The sequence below is a fragment of the Gorilla gorilla genome, chromosome 22 (genome assembly GCF_029281585.2).
Source record: "Gorilla gorilla gorilla isolate KB3781 chromosome 22, NHGRI_mGorGor1-v2.1_pri, whole genome shotgun sequence".
NCBI lineage: Eukaryota > Metazoa > Chordata > Mammalia > Primates > Hominidae > Gorilla > Gorilla gorilla.
This window is the reverse complement of record NC_073246.2, coordinates 15,989,361-16,004,559: the sequence shown is the minus strand read 5'-3', so window position 1 is coordinate 16,004,559 and position 15,199 is coordinate 15,989,361. Positions and strand designations below refer to the sequence as shown.

At 37.2% G+C, this 15,199-nt stretch overlaps 1 non-coding gene and 1 pseudogene across 1 annotated transcript; both read left to right on the top strand.

Moving 5' to 3' along the window:
- LOC134757840 (histone-lysine N-methyltransferase SETMAR-like) overlaps positions 1–14,128 on the top strand; it is a 35,710-nt pseudogene extending 21,582 nt beyond the window's left edge.
- Positions 9,779–9,882, top strand: LOC115931874 (U6 spliceosomal RNA). Its single transcript, XR_004068301.1, has one exon. It is a non-coding gene; the product is annotated as a U6 spliceosomal RNA (small nuclear RNA).
- Positions 14,129–15,199: the final 1,071 nt, after the last annotated feature.

Genomic DNA, 15,199 nt, shown 5'->3' with positions numbered 1-15,199 from the left:
ACGCGACTGCAAGGATGAGAAAGGAAGAAAGAACGTGTGCATTACACATGAATATAAGATAAATGCTTTCACTTAATATCTCATTTGATTATTTCCATTATATTTATCCAATATTATAGTGTTTTTCACTTCAAAAATCACAATATTAAAGATCGGATAACTTATCTGTGTTTCCCAAGATCAACGGGGTTGACAAATGAGAGCTCATGGACTAGAACTCATTTGTTGTGTTATTTTTCCCCTAATATTCCACAGCAAGCATTTTTTCTCCTGTATTATATTGCCACATTTTTTACACTCAATATGACCTCCTTCTCTTTCTCTCTTACTTTCATTCCTCATTTCACCCAAGCTCCACTTTTGCAAATTAAGGTGACGTGAGAAAATGCTGGGCAAGCTTCAGATTCAAATTAAGACTGATATGATTTGGCTCTGTGTCCCCACCCAAATCTCATCTTGAATTGTATTTCCACAATTCCCACGTGTTGTGGGAGATAACTGAATCACCGGGGCGACTTCCTGCATACTGTTCTCGTGGTAGTGAATAAGTCTCACAAAATCTGATGGTTTTATAAGGGGTTTCCACTTTTGCTTCTCTCTCATTCTCTCTTGCCTCTGCCATGTGAGAAGTGCCTTTTGCCTTCTGCCGTGATTGTGAGGCCTCCCCAGCATGTGAAACTGTGAATCCATTCAACCTATTTTTCTTCCCAGTCTCGGGTATGTCTTTATTAGCAGCATGAAAAGAGACTAATACAAAGACTTAGCTTGTAATTCAAGAGTGTACTATCTTAGTCCCTTTATTCTTTCATCCTGATGGGAAACATTAATGTTCAGATTCCACACAAGTATGTCTGAAGTATTGCAAAGCAGTATGAAAAGACATTATGTGGCAATCCAACCAGATTCAATAATTAATAAAAATGGGGGCTCTATTAATAAAAGCAGAATATTTAAAATGGGATAAAGAGTAAGTTCTACCTTCTTCCCTACAGGTCTGGCCATGCCTGAGAATGATGCTGTGTTAAGAGTCTCTCTTTAAGATAAAAAGAGACAACTTAGCATCTAGTGAAAAATGACCAGGTAAGTTAAGACTTGGAAGCCATGTTATATATGAGAAAAATAATATAATAATAATAAATAGCCTGGGATTTTTAAGCTATAAGAGAAATGTCATGAAAATTAAAAGTAAGTATCTTAAAGTATGTAAAAGGACCTAATGTGGGAGAGGGAATCGACTTGTTATGTTAAACCAAAGGATATACCATGAAATAAGGGGGTGAGAACACAAACATACTAAGGTGTCTCAGAGGTCTAAAGATCCTTCATCAAGTGGAGAGCTCCCTGTCCCCACAGACAGTCAAGCAGAGACTAAACTAGCATTCAACCCTTCTATTGCAGAAGCGAATTTAAGCATCAGAAGGTAGTTGCACTAGATAACCGGTAGATGTTTCTTTCAACACTGAGCTTCTAGGGCTCTTTACTGCCCTTACTACCTTTATGATATGTTGTGGCAGGAATTTTTCCCAGCATAGGGTTGGAAAAATTGCTTAAAGTATTTATAGCCACTGCCAATTACTTAGGAGCATCCTGCACACAGTACTTGCCCAATAATTTTTTAAGTCAAAACGCTAAATTTAATTTATGCCACAATAACAGTTCCCTGCATGAGGCGCAAATGTTCTATATAGTGTTCTATATAGAATATAGTACATAAACTTTCAGGGAAAAAAATCACTTAGTTACATGACAGCAGAATGAGCTGTCCAATGGGACTCTCTTTAGCTGAGTTGTGACCACCTAACAGTCCTAGGTGAAAATGTGCTATTATTCACAAAAAGACCACAAACCTAGTGAGTTTCTCAGCATGCCAAGAACCTGGTAAATTAGTTCTGAATATTGAGGACTTGCATTTCCTTCATTTGCCTATCACTTAAACTTTCTTCTGTCACACTGTAAAAGTAGGGAAAAAATAGACTTTCTCCAGTATCTCAGTTCTCACTGGGCTGAGATCAGGAGAAAAGTAAATAGCAAGGTGAAGGGGAATGATACTTAAGATAGAAATCTGAATGTAGCAGGAGGAGAAGAAACCAGTTTATCCCAATGTAAAAATTTTTTAACGTGTAATTTCCTTATTTTTACTTGCAGGCAGTTTTCTGAAGGTGCACATTTACCTTCCAGGGTAAATGTAAGGCTTGAAGCTGCAGCTCTGCACTGAAGCTACTGTTATTGTGGCATAAATTAAGTAAGAGGAAAACACAGATTCATTTGTTTTTCTCCTGGAATAAGACCCCAGTGCTCCTCCAAGTTTATATAAAAGGCTGAGGAATGTGTGGTACAAATACTTTAATTAGCTGACAGCATTTGCGATGAATTACATTTGTTTTCTGTCTAAGATGCTTGTATAATAAAGGATTTAATTCATTTTTTTACAGTGTAATGAATGGATAGAGGAGGATATCTTAGAAATTTGTTCATTTAAAGCAATAATTGCAATATTGTACGCAAAGTGGAATATGACATGAAGAACATTGTAGATAAAGTGTGTAGGAGCCTTCAGATTCTGTGGCTTCTCTGTACCCTTGCCCTCCTGCCTGGGTATGAAGCTGACTCCATCTAAAAGCTCGAGAACTTCTGGCCCCACCTTTGGCCCTTGCCATCTTTTGCCAGCAAGAATGTAACAGACTCTTAATTGGCCTTTCTGCTCATTAAATGCTTATTCAATGAGTGAGTACATGAAAATAGATTTCCTTCTATTACTTCAACAGGATTAGAGTAAAAGTAATGTTTTACCAAATATTCAAGTGAGACAGGTGTAAACAAATCACATACTCATGTGTGGCAAATGTTTGCAAGATAAAATGCCACTAAGAATTAAATTGCTGAGTAAGAGACTTGGATATAATTATCTAATATAATCAAATGTGTTTAACATTTCACTCAATTGTAGCTATCATCCAAAATGCTTCTTTGCCCTACCTATATGCTGGTTTAGAGAAACTGACCATTTAGCTACAAATATTCAAGGAGGAGGAATGTGCCTTGCACTACCAGATCTGACTCCAGCTCCAGCCTCACAAACACCATTACGCATAGACACAGCCTGGGGATCCTGTCAAAATGGAGATTCTGAGTCCGTAATTCTGGTGCAGTATTTGGGATTTTGTGAATCTATCAAACTCCCTGGTAATGCTGATGCTGCTGGTCCTTGGATCTTACTTTCAGTGGCAAGGATTGCAAGCACTAAATTTAACTCCGTGCAGTGTAAGGTGGCTCTCAGGGAGCTGAACACCAAAGTATTTATTGTCATGAATATAACTATACTGAAAGTTTCTTTCTTCCTATGTGAGCATCTAAGTGGATTTAAGTTAATTTGTGTACTCATTATCTGATGAACAAGTATTTTTTAACGATTAAACTAAATTATAAATATTGCAGGCACGATTTTTTTCCTCATAAAAGCTTCAGAAATTTTCATCTTGTTATTTTGTTTTTATTGTTTTATGTTATATTATTTTGCATTGACATTTTTGGCACCACGCCAAATTTCTGAAGTTTTTAAAGTGCTTGCAATCCTTGCAACTGAAAGTAAGATCCAATAGACAAATGAAAAAAAAATCAATGAGCACAAACTTCAAAGATGACAAAACAAAAATGTTCTATCAATATTTGAAAAGATATTCAATCTCATTAACCAGGGTAAAGAAAATTAAAACTATAAAATTAGAGAAAATTGAACTATGAGAATCTATCAGGTGCTGGCAAGAATGTGGGGCCACAGAAACTCTCCTTCACTTTTGATGAGGGTGTAAATTGTAACACTTCTGCGGAATGCAGATTGGCATTTCATAGTGAAGCTGAACATGCGTATTTCCTGTGATCTGTCAGTACCACTTATCGCTATATACCGAAGGAAACTTTTGCACAATAGGATGCGCATGAATTTTTAAAGGACGTGCACTCTTTTGTAAAGAATAGAGCCTTTAAAAATATATCATAAAACTTTGTAAACAAACTAACATGAGGAGGACGTTGAGTTTTGGTTCTGTTTCTTACTATTTGAGCGGACAGTTACTCAACCTCACTAAACCTCAGTTCCCTCATCAGTAAAATAAAAATAATAGTAATTTTTAACTCATAGGCTTGTTATGAAAATTAAATAGTACATGTAATATCCTTATTAATGTGCTTTCTTGTTATTGGCTCAATAAATGTTAATAAAATGAATGATTCTTATTTTCACTATGGAATTCCAGAAAGGACCATTTAAAGAAAAAAGTCATTCTTACTCCTTTGAGATTTTAAGAACTTGTTCAATAGCATTTTAATTTTATTTCTTTCTAGTCACCTGGCCTTAGTAATAGTACCTACCCCATGAGGTTGTCAAGAGAATTAAGTGAGATAAGATACATAATGTACTTTAAAAGGCTTCTGTGCCAGATGGTAGTCATGAAGCCTGTGCAGCCACTGTTATTATTTTTCTATTGTGCAGGACTATTTTCTCTGTTGCTAAAATCTATGAAAGTTGAAGGTTACCAAAAAAGTGGGCAAAAGAGATACACACACACTTTTCAAAAAAAGACATTTATGCAGCCAACAATCATATGAAAAAAACTCAACATCACTGTTCATTTGAGAAATGCAAATCAAAACCGCAATGAGATACCATCTCATGCTAAAAATGGCTATTATTAAACAGTTAAGTCTAGGGAGGCTTCTTCTGTGGCTCACAAGTCAGAAACCTGGCAATGTTTTGAGAAAAGTCACGTTCAATATAGAAACATAAGAGGAAATGACCAAAAAATAATAATATGCAAGACAATAAAGAAAAAAATTCAAAAAGATTAAAAAATAACTTTGAAAAATCTAAACCAGATACAGATCAAAAGAAAAAAATTATTGAAAAAGTCTAAGAAGCAAGCAAAATCCATACATTGTTTAGAAGGTTGGTGCTTTAAGAGGAAAAATACTCAAAATTAAATAAGTGAGGGCAGAGGCCTCCCAAAAATAAAAAACAAACTGAGTGAGCTAACCTTCAATTTTCTTAATTATTTTAAGTTCAGGGGTACTTGTGCATGTTACACAGGTAAACTTGTGTCACAGCAGTTTGCTGTACAGACTATTTCATCACCCAGGTATTAAGCCACTAGTTATTTTTCTGATCTTCTCCCTCCTCCCACCTTCCACCCTCTGGTAGGCTCCAGTTTCTGCATTTCCCCTCTCTGTGTCCATGTGTTCTCATCATTTAGCTTCCACTTGTAAGGGAAAACATGCAGTATTTGGTTTCTGTTCCTGCATTAGTTCACTCGTGATAATGGCCTCCAGCTCCACACATATTCCTGAAAAGGATATGATCTCATTCTTTTTCATGGCTGCATAATATTCCATGGTGTATATGTACCACATTTTCTTTATCCAGCCTACCATTGATGGGCATTTAGGTTGATTCCATGTCTTTGCTATTACGAATAGTGCTGCAATGAACATACATGTGCCTGTGTCTTTATAATAGAACAATTTATATTCTGTTGGGTATACACTGAGTAATGGCATTGCTGGGTCAAATGGTAATTCTGTTTTTAGGTCTTTGAGGAAAGGCCACACTGTTTCCCACAATGGTTGAACTAATTTACACTCCCACCAATAGTGTATAAGGATTCCTTTTTCTCCACAGCTTCACCAGTACCTGCTGTTATTATTTTTTGATTGTTTAATAATAGCCATTTTTAGCATGAGATGGTATCTCATTGCGGTTTTGATTTGCATTTCTCAAATGAACAGTGATGTTGAGTTTTTTTCATATGATTGCTGGCTGCACAAATGTCTTTTTTTGAAAAGTGTCTGTGTATCTCCTTTGCCCACTTTTTTGGTAACCCTCAACTTTCATAGATTTTAGCAACAGAGAAAATAGTCCTGCACAATAGAAAAATAATAACAGTGGCTGCACAGGCTTCATGACTACCATCTGGCACAGAAGCCTTTTAAAGTACATTATGTATCTTATCTCACTTAATTCTCTTGACAACCTCGTGGGGTAGGTACTATTACTAAGGCCAGGTGACTAGAAAGAAATAAAATTAAAATGCTATTGAACAAGTTCTTAAAATCTCAAAGGAGTAAGAATGACTTTTTTCTTTAAATGGTCCTTTCTGGAATTCCATAGTGAAAATAAGAATCATTCATTTTATTAACATTTATTGAGCCAATAACAAGAAAGCACATTAATAAGGATATTACATGTATTATTTAATTTTCATAACAAGCCTATGAGTTAAAAATTACTATTATTTTTATTTTACTGATGAGGGAACTGAGGTTTAGTGAGGTTGAGTAACTGTCCGCTCAAATAGTAAGAAACAGAACCAAAACTCAACGTCCTTCATATGTCAGTATGTTTACAAAGTTTTATGATATATTTTTAAAGGCTCTATTCTTTACAAAAGAGTGCACGTCCTTTAAAAATTCATGCGCATCCTATTGTGCAAAAGTTTCCTTCGGTATATAGCGATAAGTGGTACTGACAGATCACAGGAAATACGCATGTTCAGCTTCACTATGAAATGCCAATCTGCATTCCGCAGAAGTGTTACAATTTACACCCTCATCAAAAGTGAAGGAGAGTTTCTGTGGCCCCACATTCTTGCCAGCACCTGACAGATTCTCATAGTTCAATTTTCTCTAATTTTATAGTTTTAATTTTCTTTACCCTGGTTAATGAGATTGAATATCTTTTCAAATATTGATAGAACATTTTTGTTTTGTCATCTTTGAAGTTTGTGCTCATTGATTTTTTTTTCATTTGTCTATTGGGTTTTCTTTTCCTTTTTTTCTTTTTCTTTTTTGATTCACAGAAGTATCTAGATACACTACACACTAATCCTGTGTTGTTTACATGTATTGCAAATATCTCCTCCAAGTTTGCAGCATTTTTTATTCAGTCTCTTTATGGTACCTTTTAGGAAAGAGAAATCATTGGATATTTTCCTTTATGTTTTGTGCTTTTTGTATCCATTTAAAGAAATCTTACTCTACTAAGAGGTCCATCAGTTGCGCGGTTTTCTTCTAAACATGTTATAATTTTTCCTTTTATCTTCCTGAATTTGTTTTGCATGTGGATGTGAAGTAGAGACCTATGATATATATTTTCAGAGCCCCATCCATACTCCTTAGCCCCTCCCAGATCTCTCCCAGCGCTCACCCAGAACTTTAGGGAAGAAGAATTCTACACTTGGTTTTCTACCTTAGGCATCTGATTGAGAGTATTCTCTGGCTACTGAGGCAAGTTTGGCTCATACACAGAACTGTCTGGAAAAGGACCAAAGTCCCAAGAGTGACCATCAGCCTAAGAAAGAAAAGTATTCCAACCTCTTCCTATGTATGAAGTTCCCCACAATGCTAACCAACTTCATTCAGCACAATGATAACCAACTTTCAACATACATTTCTTCACCCCTGAATGGGACAATTGTAAGATACTTTTTACAGTGTCTCGGAGATTCAGAGTAGACTTGAGCCCTTGTTCCCCACATTGGTAACCAACTTATTTACATATATTTTATTATTTTTCCCTCCTCTAATTTATTTCCTCACTCACTGACTTGCTTCCTGAGAGCACCTACCAAATAAATACTTTTATTTGAATTATTGGTTCAATTTTGGTTATTGCAGTAACCCAAAATGTTCTAGAAAGCAAACCTTCATGATGAGATACTCTAACTAGGTTACTTGCCAGTTGGATGGCAAAGGGTTTTCATTGCCACAATAAATGGGATGGTAATGAACACTTTTACGCTTCAGTATCGCTTTACTGAGACTCTCACCTATGGTGGACTGACAGGAAGCACAGGTAAAAGAGAAAACACTGACATACACACACACACACACACATATATATATAATATATGTGCATTCTACAGAAGTCCTACAATTTGCACACACAAACACACACACGTGTGTGTATGTCTGTGAGGACAGTGATGTTGGCTGGGTTTTTCAACTACAGTGGAAGGATGAAAACAAACAAACAAAAAACAGGCTCATGTCACCCAAATATTAGCTTAGGGCCTGCTATGAAAGAAGAAGGCCTCTACTGTGTCTTTAAAGAGACTCTTAACCTCCTCCAGCCAGAAGGCAGAATATGCTGAGAATCAGGATTAATATTTGTTTGTAAGGATGGTAGGAGTTAAGAAGCAGCTGGATTAATAGCCATTGCAAGTCTTCTATGTCAAAAATAGAGACGAGTCTCAGAGGGAGATATCTGAGCTCCCAGATTGCTCTGAGTGCTATGGGCCAGCAGAAGAAGACCCCTCTCCCTTGCTAGAGAAGAGCAGATTCCGTAATTTCAAAACCACAGAAAGGTGATGATTCACAAGATGAGTTTGTTCTCAATACAAAACAATTAAATAAAATTCAATGATACAGCAAATTCAATGTCTCACCTTATTGATTATATCTAGGTTCCTGGAGCCAGTCCAGATACACTGCTAGAATGGCACCTTGCTGCTTGGAAATGATGCTTCCACATCAGTAGCTCTCAAAGTGTGGTCTACAAATCCCTACATGTCTTACAAACTTTTCTGGGAGTCCACAAGGTCAAACGATTTTCAAACTGAGATGTTTTTTAGCCTATTCTGCTTGGTTGACATTTCCACTGAGAGTAGCAAAGCAATGGTGTATTAAATTTCTGGTGCCTTAGCAAAAAAGTTAAAGCAGTGGCACCACACTGCACTAATATTCCTCACTGCCAATTTTTAAGGTCAATTTTTCTAGGGTTTTATTTCATGAAGCAGTTGAAATCATTATTAATTTTTAAAACTGATCCTTGGGAACATGTCTTTTTATTTTTTATTTTTTTATATTCAATGTGACAAAATAAGAAGTATGCATAGAGCTTTTACTGCATACCAAAGTATGAGAGTTTTATCAAGGGAAAGCACTTCTGAAATTATTTCAAAATTATTTCCATAAAGGGGTGAACAAGCCCCTTTAATGGAACAACATTTTGCCTTGAAATAACAATTGACAGGCATATAGTGGTTATTCGGACTTGGTTATTTGGCAGTCATTTTCCCAAAAATGAACAAAGTAAGCCTGCCACGTCAAAGAAAACAACTGATAGTGTTTGTTACCAATGATAAAATTGGAGGCTTCAAGTAAAAATTAGAACTGTGGCAAACTTCTGTGTTACACCTTGAATTTGACCCACTTCTCAGTACTTAAAGACTTTTTAATGAGAACAGTGATTTTATTAAATAATGTGACTTTTAAAATATTGTACAATGGAATACATCAACATTTTGAAGATCCATAGAACTCAGTGAGCTAATATTTTCCAAATGTGTGATGTTACAAGACCATGCATAGCTAAAGAATTTATTTAAGGTGCATGATAGGCCAGTGAATTTTAATCCAGCAGAAGATGAAAAGTTCATGGAAATTATTTCAGATTCCCTATCACAACTGTGCTTTAAGAAACTACTACTTGCCATGTTTTTGTGTAGTGTTGAAGAATATTCACAACTATTTGAAAAGGCTATTATAGTATTCTTCCCTTTTCCAACTACATATTTTGTGAAGCTTGATTTTCCACCTATATGTCAGCCAGAACAGCATTTAAGTACATACTGAATCCAAAAACAGAAAAATCTAGCTATCTTCTGTTGAGTTTGGATCAAAAGGCTTGCAAAATGTAAATGAATGCCACTGTTCTCACTTCTATTTTATATTTAAAATTTGTCATAAAAATATATTAGATAAAATACATAAGCCTTACAGAAATGGAGTGCTCGCTTCAGCAGCACATATACTAAAATCGTAACAACACAGAGGTTAGCATGGTCCCTGCATAAGGATGGCATGCAAACTGGGGAGGTGTTCCATCTTTTTTTATTATTACAGTAGTCTGTATTATTTCATATCCAGAAAACAATGATCAGTATGAAGAATGGGATGAACTAATCAATACTGTGATTGAAGACAATAGCATTATTTGCCTGAGAAACTAAAGACAAAACAACTGGAAAACTATTAAAACTGTTGAATGAGTCAATTTGCTGCTTATGGAATAAACATATACTGTATTCACAGTAACATATACTATATATTATGGAATTAAAATCACATTTCTGGCTGGGCACAGAGGCTCACGTCAATAATCCCACTCTGGGAGGCCAAGATGGGAGGATCACTGGAGCTCAGGAGTTCAAGACCAGCGTGGGCAACATAGTGAAATTTCCAAAGAATAGGACTAACTCCACGTGTAGCATCTACATGTGGACAAATATGAGTGTTTCCTGATTAAATAACCTAAGTGTCATCCCCATGAATGCATGTATACAACTTTGTTGGATTTAAGGCTCCTCATCTCAACCCCACTGGAGGCAAACACTGCAAATGTAAATTATTCAAGAAAGTCTCATCCAAATTAATTCACGTAAAACAAAAACAAAACAAGAAAAATTTGCCACATCAAGGTAATGTTATAAAATGTGTAACTACTGTCTTCATCAGTGACTCACTTATAAAGTAGATCTGAACTATGGATTACTACTACTAACTTTCATAAAAAAAAAGATGTGAGATATTTTTGTAAATTTTCTTTACCCAAAGGTTCACTGCAGCCATAAAAAAGAACAAAATCATGTCCTTTGCAGCAACATGATGCAGCTGGAAATCATCATTCTAAGCTAAACATTGGGTAAACGTGGACATAAACATGGGAACAATAGATATAGGGACCTAACAGAGAGGAGAGGATGGGAAGGAGTGAAGGTTCAAAACTACCTGCTGGGGGCTGGGTACAGTGGCTCATGCCTATAATCCTAACACTTGCGGAGGCCGCAGTGGGTGGATTGCTTGAGTCCAGGAGTTCAAGATCAGCCTGGGTACAGGGCAAAACCCAGTCTCTACAAAAAATACAAAAATTAGCACGGCATGGTGGCCCACCACTGTAGTCCCAGCTACCCAGAAGGCTGAGCTGGGAGGATCCACTGAGCCCAAGAGGTCAAAAACTGCAGTGACCAGTGATTGCAACATTGCACTCCAGCCTGGGGAGCAGAAACCTACCCTGTCTCAAAACACTAAAACAAAACTACCTACTGGGTGCTATGCTTACTACCTGGGGGATGGGATCAATTGTACCCCAAACCTCATGCATATACCCATGTAACAAACCTGCACACTATTATTATTGGGAGAAACAGAGCTAATTTAGAACAATATATATAGCTTGACCCAATTTGAGGAAAAATTTTACATTTGTTTATTTGCTGATAACAACTATCAATAAAGGACTAAAATTGTGTACTATTCGTTCATATAACTGAATACTACATAGCTATTAAAATTAATGAAGTAAGACAGGTGCAGGGGCTCACACTTGTAATCCCAGCTATTCAGGAGGCTGAGACTCAAGAACCACTTGAAACTGGGAGATGGAGGTTGCAGTGAGCCAAGATTGTGCCACTGCACTACAGCCTGGGTGACAGAGCAAGACTGTTTCAAATAATAATAATAATAATTATACACATATATCAACATAAATGTCATTTTTCAAATTGTAGAATGTATGTACTAAAATATCACATAAATTTGAAACACAATACTACATGTTAAATATATTTAAATATTTGTAGGAAGAATATAAGTGCATGAAGCTAAAAAGATAAATAACTTCTACATAAGAAAATAGGATCTAAGAGGATGACAAAAGGGACTCCAACCATATGCATATTTTAATTTTTAAAAACAAAAATAGGCCAGGCACAGTGGCTCACCCCTGTAATCCCAGCACTCTGGGGGGCCAAGATGGGCAGATCACTTGAGGTCAGTTCGAGACAAGCCTGGACAACATAGTGAAACTAAAAATATAAAAATTAGCCGGGAGTGGTGACGAGCTCATGTAATCCCAGCTACTCAAAAGGCCGAGGCATGAGAATCACTTGAACCTGGGAGGTGGAGGATGCAGTGAGCAGATATTTTGCCACTGCACACCAGCCTGGGCAACAGAGTGAGACCCCATGTCAAAAATAAATAAATAAATAAAAACATATATAAATACATCTTTGAAGCAAATCTGACAAGATGTCAGCATCTATTAAATCTACTGAATGGGTCGGGTGCGGTGGCTCATGCATGTAATACCAGCACTTTGGGAGACCAAGGCAGGCAGATCACGAGGTCAAGAGATGGAGACCATCCTGGCCAACATGATGAAACCCCGTCTCTACTAAAAATACAAAAATTAGCTGGTCATGGTGATGTGTGCTGTAGTCCCAGCTACTCAGGAGGCTGAGGCAAGAGAATCGCTTGAACCCAGGAGGCGGAGGTTACAGTGAGCCAAGAATGCACCACTGTACTCCAGCCTGGGCAACAGAGTGAGACTCCATCTTAAAAAAGAAAAGAAAAGAAAAGAAAAGAAAAAGAAAAAAAATCTACTAGTACATGGTGTTTGTTAAATTATTCTCCATATCTTTCTAAATTTTTGAAATATTTAAATTTTACTTTAAAAAATAAGCTGAGGTTGTGGAATTCAGAGACAGATTCTATATGGGATTTGTAGATTCTATATGGGATTTGTGTGTGTGTATTTGACAAGCCTGTTATTCTGTACTATAAAATTTCTAACTAAAAAATATACATATTATTAGGTTGGTGCAAACGTAACTGCAGTTTTTGCATTGTTGAAATTTGCTATTTGATACTGGAATACATTCTTAAATAAATGTGGTTATTTATACATCATTTTAATGCACATTTCTCACCTTTTTTTGCTAATAATGTATTATTTGCTGTTGTTTTTTTTTTAGACTATGGAAATTATGTTAGACTAAAAGCAAATTCAAGTGATTTGCTTGAGTTCAAAATGGGTCATAAAGCAGTGGAGACAACTCGCAACATCAACTACACATTTTGCCCAGGAACTGTGCGGTGGTGGTTGAAGAAGTGCTGCAAAGGAGATGAGAGCCTTGAAGATGAGGAGTGTAGTGGCTGGCCAGAAGTTGTTGGCGATGACCAATTGAGAGCAATCATCGAAGCTGATCCTCTTACAACTACACGAGAAATTGTTAAAGAACTCAATGTCAACCATTCTACGCTTGTTTGGCAATTGAAGCAAATTGGAAGGGTGCAAAAGCTTTTTTTTTTTTTTGAGATGGAGTCTCACTCTATCACCTAGGCTGGAGGGCAGCGGCATAATCTGGGCTCACTACAACCTCTACTTCCCGGGTTCAAGCGATTCTCGTGCCTTAGCTTCCCTGGTTGCTGGGATTACAGGTGACCACCACCAGGCCCGACTAATTTTTGCATTTTTAGTAGAGGTGGGGTTTCACCATGTTGGCCATGCTGGTCTTGAACTCCTGGCCTCAAGTGATCTGCCCGCCTTGGCCTTCTAAAGAGCTGAGATTACAGGTGTGAGCCACCATGCCCAGCCAATAGGTCAAAAAGCTTGATAAGTCGGTGCCTCATGAGATGACCGAAAATTTTAAAAATCGTCATTTTTGAGTATTGTCTTCTCTTATTCTACGTAACAATGATGAACCATTTCTTGGTTGGATTGTGACATGTGACAAAAAGTGGATTTTATTCAACAACAGCGACGATCAGTGATGACCAGCTCAGTGACTAGACCAAGGAGGCGCTCCAAAGCACTTCCCAAAACCAAACTTGCACGAAAAAGAGGTCAGGGCCACTGTTTGGTGGTCTGCTCCCAGTCTGATCCACTATAGCTTTCTGGATCCCAGTAAAACCAGTACATCTGACAAGTACGCTCAGCAAATCAATGAGGTGCACCAAAAACTGCCAGCCTGCAGCCGGCACTGGTCCACAGAAAGGGCCCAATTTTTCTCCACGACAACAACCGACAACACATTGCACAACCAACATTTCAAAAGTTGAATGAACTGGGCTATGAAATTTTGCCTCATCCACCATATTCAAATGATCTCTCGCCAACCGACTACCACTAGAAATTTTTTTGCAGGGAAAATGCTTCCACAACCAGCAGGATGCAGAAAATGCTTTCCAAGAGTTCACTGAATCCCGAAGCATGAATTTTTACACTACAGGAATAAACAAACTTCTTTCTCATTGGCAAGAATGTGTTGATTGTAATGGTTCCTATTTTGATACATAGAGATGTGTTCGGGCCTAGTTATAATGATTCAAAATTCACAATCCAAAACCATGATTAATTTTGCACCAACCTAACAGTACCTACAATTGTTACCTCAACTCCTCTTCAACTTTCTTTTTTTGAGATGGAGTCTCCCTCTGTCACCCAGGCTGGAGTGCAGTGGCACAATCTCAGCTCACTGCAACCTCCAACTCCCAGGTTCAAGCGATTCTCCTGCCTCAGCCTCCCAAGTAGCTGGGATTACAGATGCCCAGCACCATGCCTGACTAATTTTTGTTATTTTTAGTAGAGACAGGGTTTTGCCATGTTGCCTTGGCTGGTCTCAAACTCCTGACCTCATCTGCCCACCCTGGCCTCCCAAAGTACTGGGATTATAGGCATGAGCCACCGAGTCCAGACTAATCTTACCCTTTAAAAGAATAAAGGCAGATAATAACGAATGTCTTAACCCAGAAATCTAACCTTTTTGAATGATGTTCTCCATTCACAGAAGCATTAAAAACACTAAAATTGTGCAGTAAACTAAGAGCAAAAACCAACAAGCTCTAATCACTTAAATTCTCGAGGATATATGACACAGCTCTTCCTAAAATATCACCAGATGGGTATATAAACTTAGAACGGCTCAACTCCCAGATGTATATTAACACCAAAACTCCAGTAAGCCTATACTGTCATAATAAAAATCATTTGCCTAAATATCTTCCAATTCACATTAGATGTATTAATATAAATCATATCTCATCTGAGTTGCTACAACTCCACTTGATATTTTAAAACACACCACAACACTCTCACACACAAACAAACACACCCGATACAGAACCTGGGAGTTTGGGCTTAGTTCTCTGTTTACAGAGTTCATAGAAACTGATTTTTCTTAAGGTTTATTTCATAATTCTCAATCAGCTTATTAAGAAAAGAAAAACTAGATGGCTAAGTCCTCTTGTGTATAATTGTTATCAAATCCCAGAATGTCTTTAGTCATAGTGGAGTTCACAATGATAAAGTTCAAATCAGCTTACCTGCCCCATTGCTCCCATACTACTTCCTATAGCTGCCACTCCTCTT